This window comes from Theropithecus gelada, chromosome 13 (genome assembly GCF_003255815.1).
Source record: "Theropithecus gelada isolate Dixy chromosome 13, Tgel_1.0, whole genome shotgun sequence".
NCBI classification, from domain to species: domain Eukaryota; kingdom Metazoa; phylum Chordata; class Mammalia; order Primates; family Cercopithecidae; genus Theropithecus; species Theropithecus gelada.
Window position 1 is genome coordinate 41181064 of NC_037681.1, and position 6000 is coordinate 41187063.

Genomic DNA, 6000 nt, shown 5'->3' on the forward strand with positions numbered 1-6000 from the left:
TCATGGCAGCCTCGACCTCCCAGGCTCAGATGATCCTCCTGAATAGCTGGGATTACAGGTGTGCGCCACCATGCCTGGCTAATGTTTTGTACTTTTTGTAGAGACCGGAGTTGCTATCCAGGAGGGTCTCAAACTTCTCGGCTCAAGTGATCCTCCAAAGTCTTAGGATTACAGGTATGAGCCACTGTGCCTGGCCTAAAATCCATTCTTTTTTTTTTTTTTCTCCTGAGACAACGTTCGGCTCTGTAACCTAGGCTGGAGTGCAGTGGCACAATCTCGGCTCACTGCAACCTCCGCCTCCTGGGTTCAAGCAATTCTCCTGCCTCAGACTCCCCAGTAGCTGGGATTACAGGCACCCGCCACCACACCCAGCTAATGTTTGCATTTTTAGTAGAGGCGGGGTTTCACCATGTTGGCCAGGCTGATTCTGAACCCCTGACCTCATGATCCCCCTGCCTTGGCATCCCAAAGTGCTGACATTACAGGTCTGAGCCACTGCGCCTGGTCCTGAAAACCATTCTTAACTCATAACCCATGTAACATTAGCAGTGAGCTGGATTTGGCCCATGGCTACAGTTTGGTAGCCTCTGTCCTGCAGGATTTCCCTCCACCTTTTGAGAGAAGCTCCCCTAGAGGCAGCGGTCAATATCCCTGGTACATTGTAGGAAGAGCAGGTGGAAGTGGCAGGGTCAGGGTCAGACAGCCGTGGTTGTGGATTCCTCCCACCTGGCCCCTCCTTCCAGGATCCTGAAGACTCTGAGAGGCCTTTGAGTGCATTTGGGGTGATTTGACTCACACTGAGGAGGATGAATTGAGAAAGGGAGAGGCCAGAGGCATAAAGATGGTTTATGTGGCTACTAATATGGAGGTAGCCAGGTGAGAGACAAAGAAGTCTAAACTAGGATGAGGCCCCAAGAATGGGAGCAGATTTGAGAGATACTCTTCATCGCTTCAAATGCATAAATTATTTACAGTGCTCTCTTCTGGAGTCTTATCATCTTGTTTCACAATTGCTTGAGTCTTTTTTCGTATCACCTATAAAAGTAACCAGAATGCTGGACAGTTAGGCATCAGTAATGCTATGAAGATACCTGGTCTGCTAAGTGTTAGTGTTAAAAAAAATTACAGACGTGTATGTATACATGATATATATGTATATATGTATATATGTGTATATATTATAGGTAGATCTATATGTATCTATAAATTATGTGTGTATACACATACACATACCTACATATATACACACACTATCTATATATACACATAAAATTTGCTATTTTAATCATTTTAGATGTACAACTCAGTGACATTAATTACATTCACAATGCTATGCAACCATCACCACTATTATTTCTTAAACTTTTTCATTGCCCCAAACTAAAACTGTACCCATTGAGCAATAACTGATTTCTCCTGCCCCCAGCCTTGAATAATCTTAAATCTTCTTCCAGTCTCTGTGAATTTGCCTATTCTAGATATTTCATGTAAGCATAATCATAGAATGTTTGTCATTTTGCATCTGGCTGATTTCACCTAGCATAGTGTTGTCAAGGTTCATTCATGCGGCAGCATGTGTCAGAGCTGCAGTATTTTTATGGTAGAATAATATTTCATTACATGCGCATTCTACATTTTGTTTATGCGTTCATCTATCGATAGACACTAGGGTTGTTTTCACCTTTTGCTTATTGTGAATAATGCTACTCTGGACATTGACATACAACTATCTGTTTCAGTCCCCATTTTTAATTCTTTTGTGATATATACCTGAGAGTGGAATTGCTGGATCAGTGGTGGTAATTCCCTGTTTAATTTTCTTCAGGAACCACCAGTTTTCTAGAGTTCTAGCACCATTTTACATTCCTACCAGCAATGAATAAGAGTTTTAGTTTCTCTCCATTCTCACAGATGCTTGTTATGTTATTTTTCTTAATGTTATAGCCATCCTAGTAGGGGTGAAGTGTTATCTCATTGTGATTTGGATTTGTATTTTCCTGATGACTAATGTTGCTGAGCATATTTTCATGTACTGATTGGCCATTTGTGTATCTTCTTTGGAGAAATGTCTATTCAGGTTCTATGCTCATTTTTTCATTGATGTGTTTGTCTTCTTATTGTTGAGTTGTAGGAGTTCTTCATGTGTTCCAAAAATTAATCCCCTGTTAGATATATAATTTGTAAATATTTTCTCTCATTTTGTGCATTGTCTTTTCGTTCTGTGGATAGTGTCCTTTGATGCACAAAAGTTTTAACTTTTAATGAGGTTCAATATATCTACTTTTCTTTTGTTGCCTGTGTGAGCCTTGGTTTTGATCTTTAGTATGACTGTTTGTTGATGTTGGATAAGCAGTGTGGGTTTGTGTTGCTCAACATTTAAATCTTTGAGTACCTCTGTTCCCATGGCTAGTCTAGAAAAACCTGTTTTCTGGAGGTGGATCCAGGGTACAGATATCCGCTCTGGGTGGCAGAGGAAGTCTGCAGAGAGAGCTCAGATGTCTCTTTGGTCTCATCAAGAAATGCTCTTTGGAAACATTATATGTTTAATCAGAGTCCCAGATGGTCTCAGTTTATCTAGGTGGCTGACCAAATTATAAGAGAAAATTATATTCGGCCTGTTTTAAATCTCTTTGGATATTCCCTCTTACTCTCTGCTTTTTACCTTCTCAGAGATACACGTGCCCAAAGAGAATGAAAATGGCTGGTTTCTCTTTTACTCTTCATGAGTTAAATGTAATCTTCCAACCACCTTAACTTCAACTAAAACTACTGCTTTCTGTATCATCAAGAGGGCATCATGTGGATTGTATAACCAGTGATGTCTTGTCAGCTGAATTGTCCTTACCATTCTAATGCCTATGAAATGCATAGCATCACCAGTTATACATACCATTATGGTTAGTTTTTCTTCCCAGATATAAACTTTGTGTTTCTGTTATTTTTCATCTTTTGCTCTTCGGGGATTATAAGTGTGGACCATAAAGCACAGAAATTGTGTGCCTGTATGTAGGGGTGTGGGTGTGTGTGTGTGTGTATGTATGTGTGCATTCAGGAGAAAGCATTTTAACTTTGTAGATGCAGGTGGATTCTCCAAGTAACCCAGATACCAAAAGACATCTTTCTCCTTTCTGGACTTAAAATACAATTTCTTGCCATGCTAGGAAGCAAAAGCATACACCTAGAGTACATCCAAACACCTATGAAAAGATCTACGGGCCAATTCCAAGTACTCTTCCTTTCAGAGTAGATTTAAAGCTGTTGGAAACTGCCAGTCTAGTGACTTAATCAATATAAAAGTTAAAAGGCAAACTTGATAATATCCTCATGATTTCACTACATTCATATTCCTACACAAGTGACATTAGCATGGAAGAAATGGTCTGAAAGAGCACAGTTGGGAAAATATTTAAATAAGTCATCAGTCCTGCCACCTCAACACTGTGGCATCTTGACTGAATATTTGGAAGGACAAGAAACAAGTCATAAACCTCTGTACCCTGGGCATGAATAACAGCTGACACAAGAAGATACAGGGCAGCCACACCAAGCCACCACAGCTGCGTCTAAGGGTGTGTTTCCAGCCTCTCTGGGAGGAGGATATATGGAGCCTGAGGAGCCTGTGCAGACATTTATCAACAGGAAAGGAACAGCAAATGGGAAAAGATGAGTACAGGAGTAAAATGCTGCCAATCACAGCTTTGTTCAAGGTGGGGTCTGATGAAGAAAGAAAAAGAAGGAAGAATATTACTTTTCTTTCTAGAGTCACCAAGCTAAAAATGAATGTGGATGTAAGTCATTGGAGTGGGAGAACTCACAAATTCTGCTCTATACCGCTTCAGTTTTACATGTGTTTAGGAATATCCTGGGGGTTTTGTTAATATGTGGATTCTGACAAAGTTAATCTGGGATGGGATGGAGATGCTGCATTACTAACAAGTTCCCAGGTGATACAATGCTGTCGAACCCCACTTTAGGTATTAAGGCTATAAATGGAAGATCAGGTAGTAAAAGAATGAAGGAGGAAATGAGGGTGCATGGAGGGTTGTAAACCCCAGTACTCTCCATGCCGTTCATGCCCTGGGACCACTTCCATGGAGGGATACTTTGGATTCTTCCACAACTAAATCTCTTTAAGTGGGATCCATGACAGAATTCCCTCTTATAAGAATGTTAGTGGGGAGGTTCCAAGATGGCTGAATAGGAACAGCTCTAGCCTACAGCTCCCAGTGTGAGCAATGCAGAAGATGGGTGATTTCTGCATTTCCAACTGAACTTTGAAGAGAGCTGTGGTTCTCCCAGCACAGAGTTTGAGATCTGAGAACAGACAGACTGCCTCCTCAAGTGGGTCCCTGACCCCTGAGTAGCCTTAATGGGACTGACACCTAATATGGCTGGGTGCCCTTCTGAGATGAAGCTTCCAGAGGAAGGATCAGGTAGCAACATTTGCCATTCTGCAATATTGGCTGTTCTGCAGCCTCCGCTGGTGATACCCAGGCAAGCAGGGTTGGGAGTGGACCTCCAGCAAACTCCAACAGACCTGCAGCTGAGGGTCCTGATAGTTAGAAGGAAAACTAACAAATAGAAAGGACATCCACACCAAAACCCCATCTGTATGTTACCATCATCAAAGACCAAAGGTAGATAAAATCACAAAGATGGGGAGAAACCACAGCAGAAAAGCTGAAAATTCTAAAACTCAGAGCGCCTCTTCTCCTCCAAAGGAATGCAGCTCCTCGCTAGTAATGGAACAAAGCTGAACGGAGAATGACTTTGATGAGTTGAGAGAGTAAGGCTTCAGAGGAACTGTAATAACAAACTTCTCTGAGCTAAAGGAGGATGTTCAAACCCATCGCAAAGAAGCTAAAAACCTTGAAAAAAGATTAGATGAATGGCTAACTAGAATAAACAGCATAGAGGAGACCTTAAATGACCTGATGGAGCTGAAAACCATGGCATGAAAACTATGTGACACATGTACAAGCTTCAGTAGTTGATTCAATCAAGTGGAAGAAAGGGTATTAGTGATTGAAGATGAAATGAATAAAATGAAGTGAGAAGAGAAGTTTAGAGAAAAAAGAGTAAAAAGAAATGAACAAAGCCTCCAAGAAATATGGGACTATGTGAAAAGACCAAATCTATGTCTGAATGGTGTGCCTGAAAGAGACGAGGAGAATGGAACCAAGTTGGAAAACACTCTTCAGGATATTATCCAGGAGAACTTCTCCAACCTAGCAAGGCAGGCCAACATTCAAATTCAGGAAATACAGAGAATGCCACAAAGATACTCCTCGAGAAGAGCAGCTCTAAGACACGTAATTGTCAGATTCACCAAAGTTGAAATGAGGGAAAAAATGTTAAGGGTAGCCAGAGAGAAAGGTCGGGTTACCCACAAAGGGAAGCCCATCAGACTAACAGCAGATCTCTCAGCAGATACTCTACAAGCCAGTAGAGGGTGGAGGCCAATATTCAACATTCTTAAAGAAAAGAATTTTCAACCCAGAATTTCATATCCCGCCAAACTAAGCTTCATAAGAGAAGGAGAAATAAAATCCTTTACAGACAAACAAATGCTGAGAGATTTTGTCACCATCAGGCCTGCCTTACAAGAGCTCCTGAAGGAAGTACTAAACATGGAAAGGAACAACTAGTACCAGCCACTGCAAAAACATGCCAAATCTTAAAGAACATCGATGCTAGGAAGAAACTGCATCAACTAATGAGCAAAATAACCAGCTAACATCATAATGACAGGATCAAATTAACACATAATAATATTAACCTTAAAAGTAAATGGGCTAAATGCTCCAATTAAAAGACACAAACTGGCAAATTGGACAAAGAGTCAAGACCCATCAGTGTGCTGTATTCAGGAGACCCATCTCACGTGCAGAGACACACATAGGCTCAAAATAAAGGGATGGATGAAGATCTACCAAGCAAAAGGAAAACAAAAAAAAAGTAGGGGTTGCAATCTTAGTCTCTGATAAAACAGACTTTAAA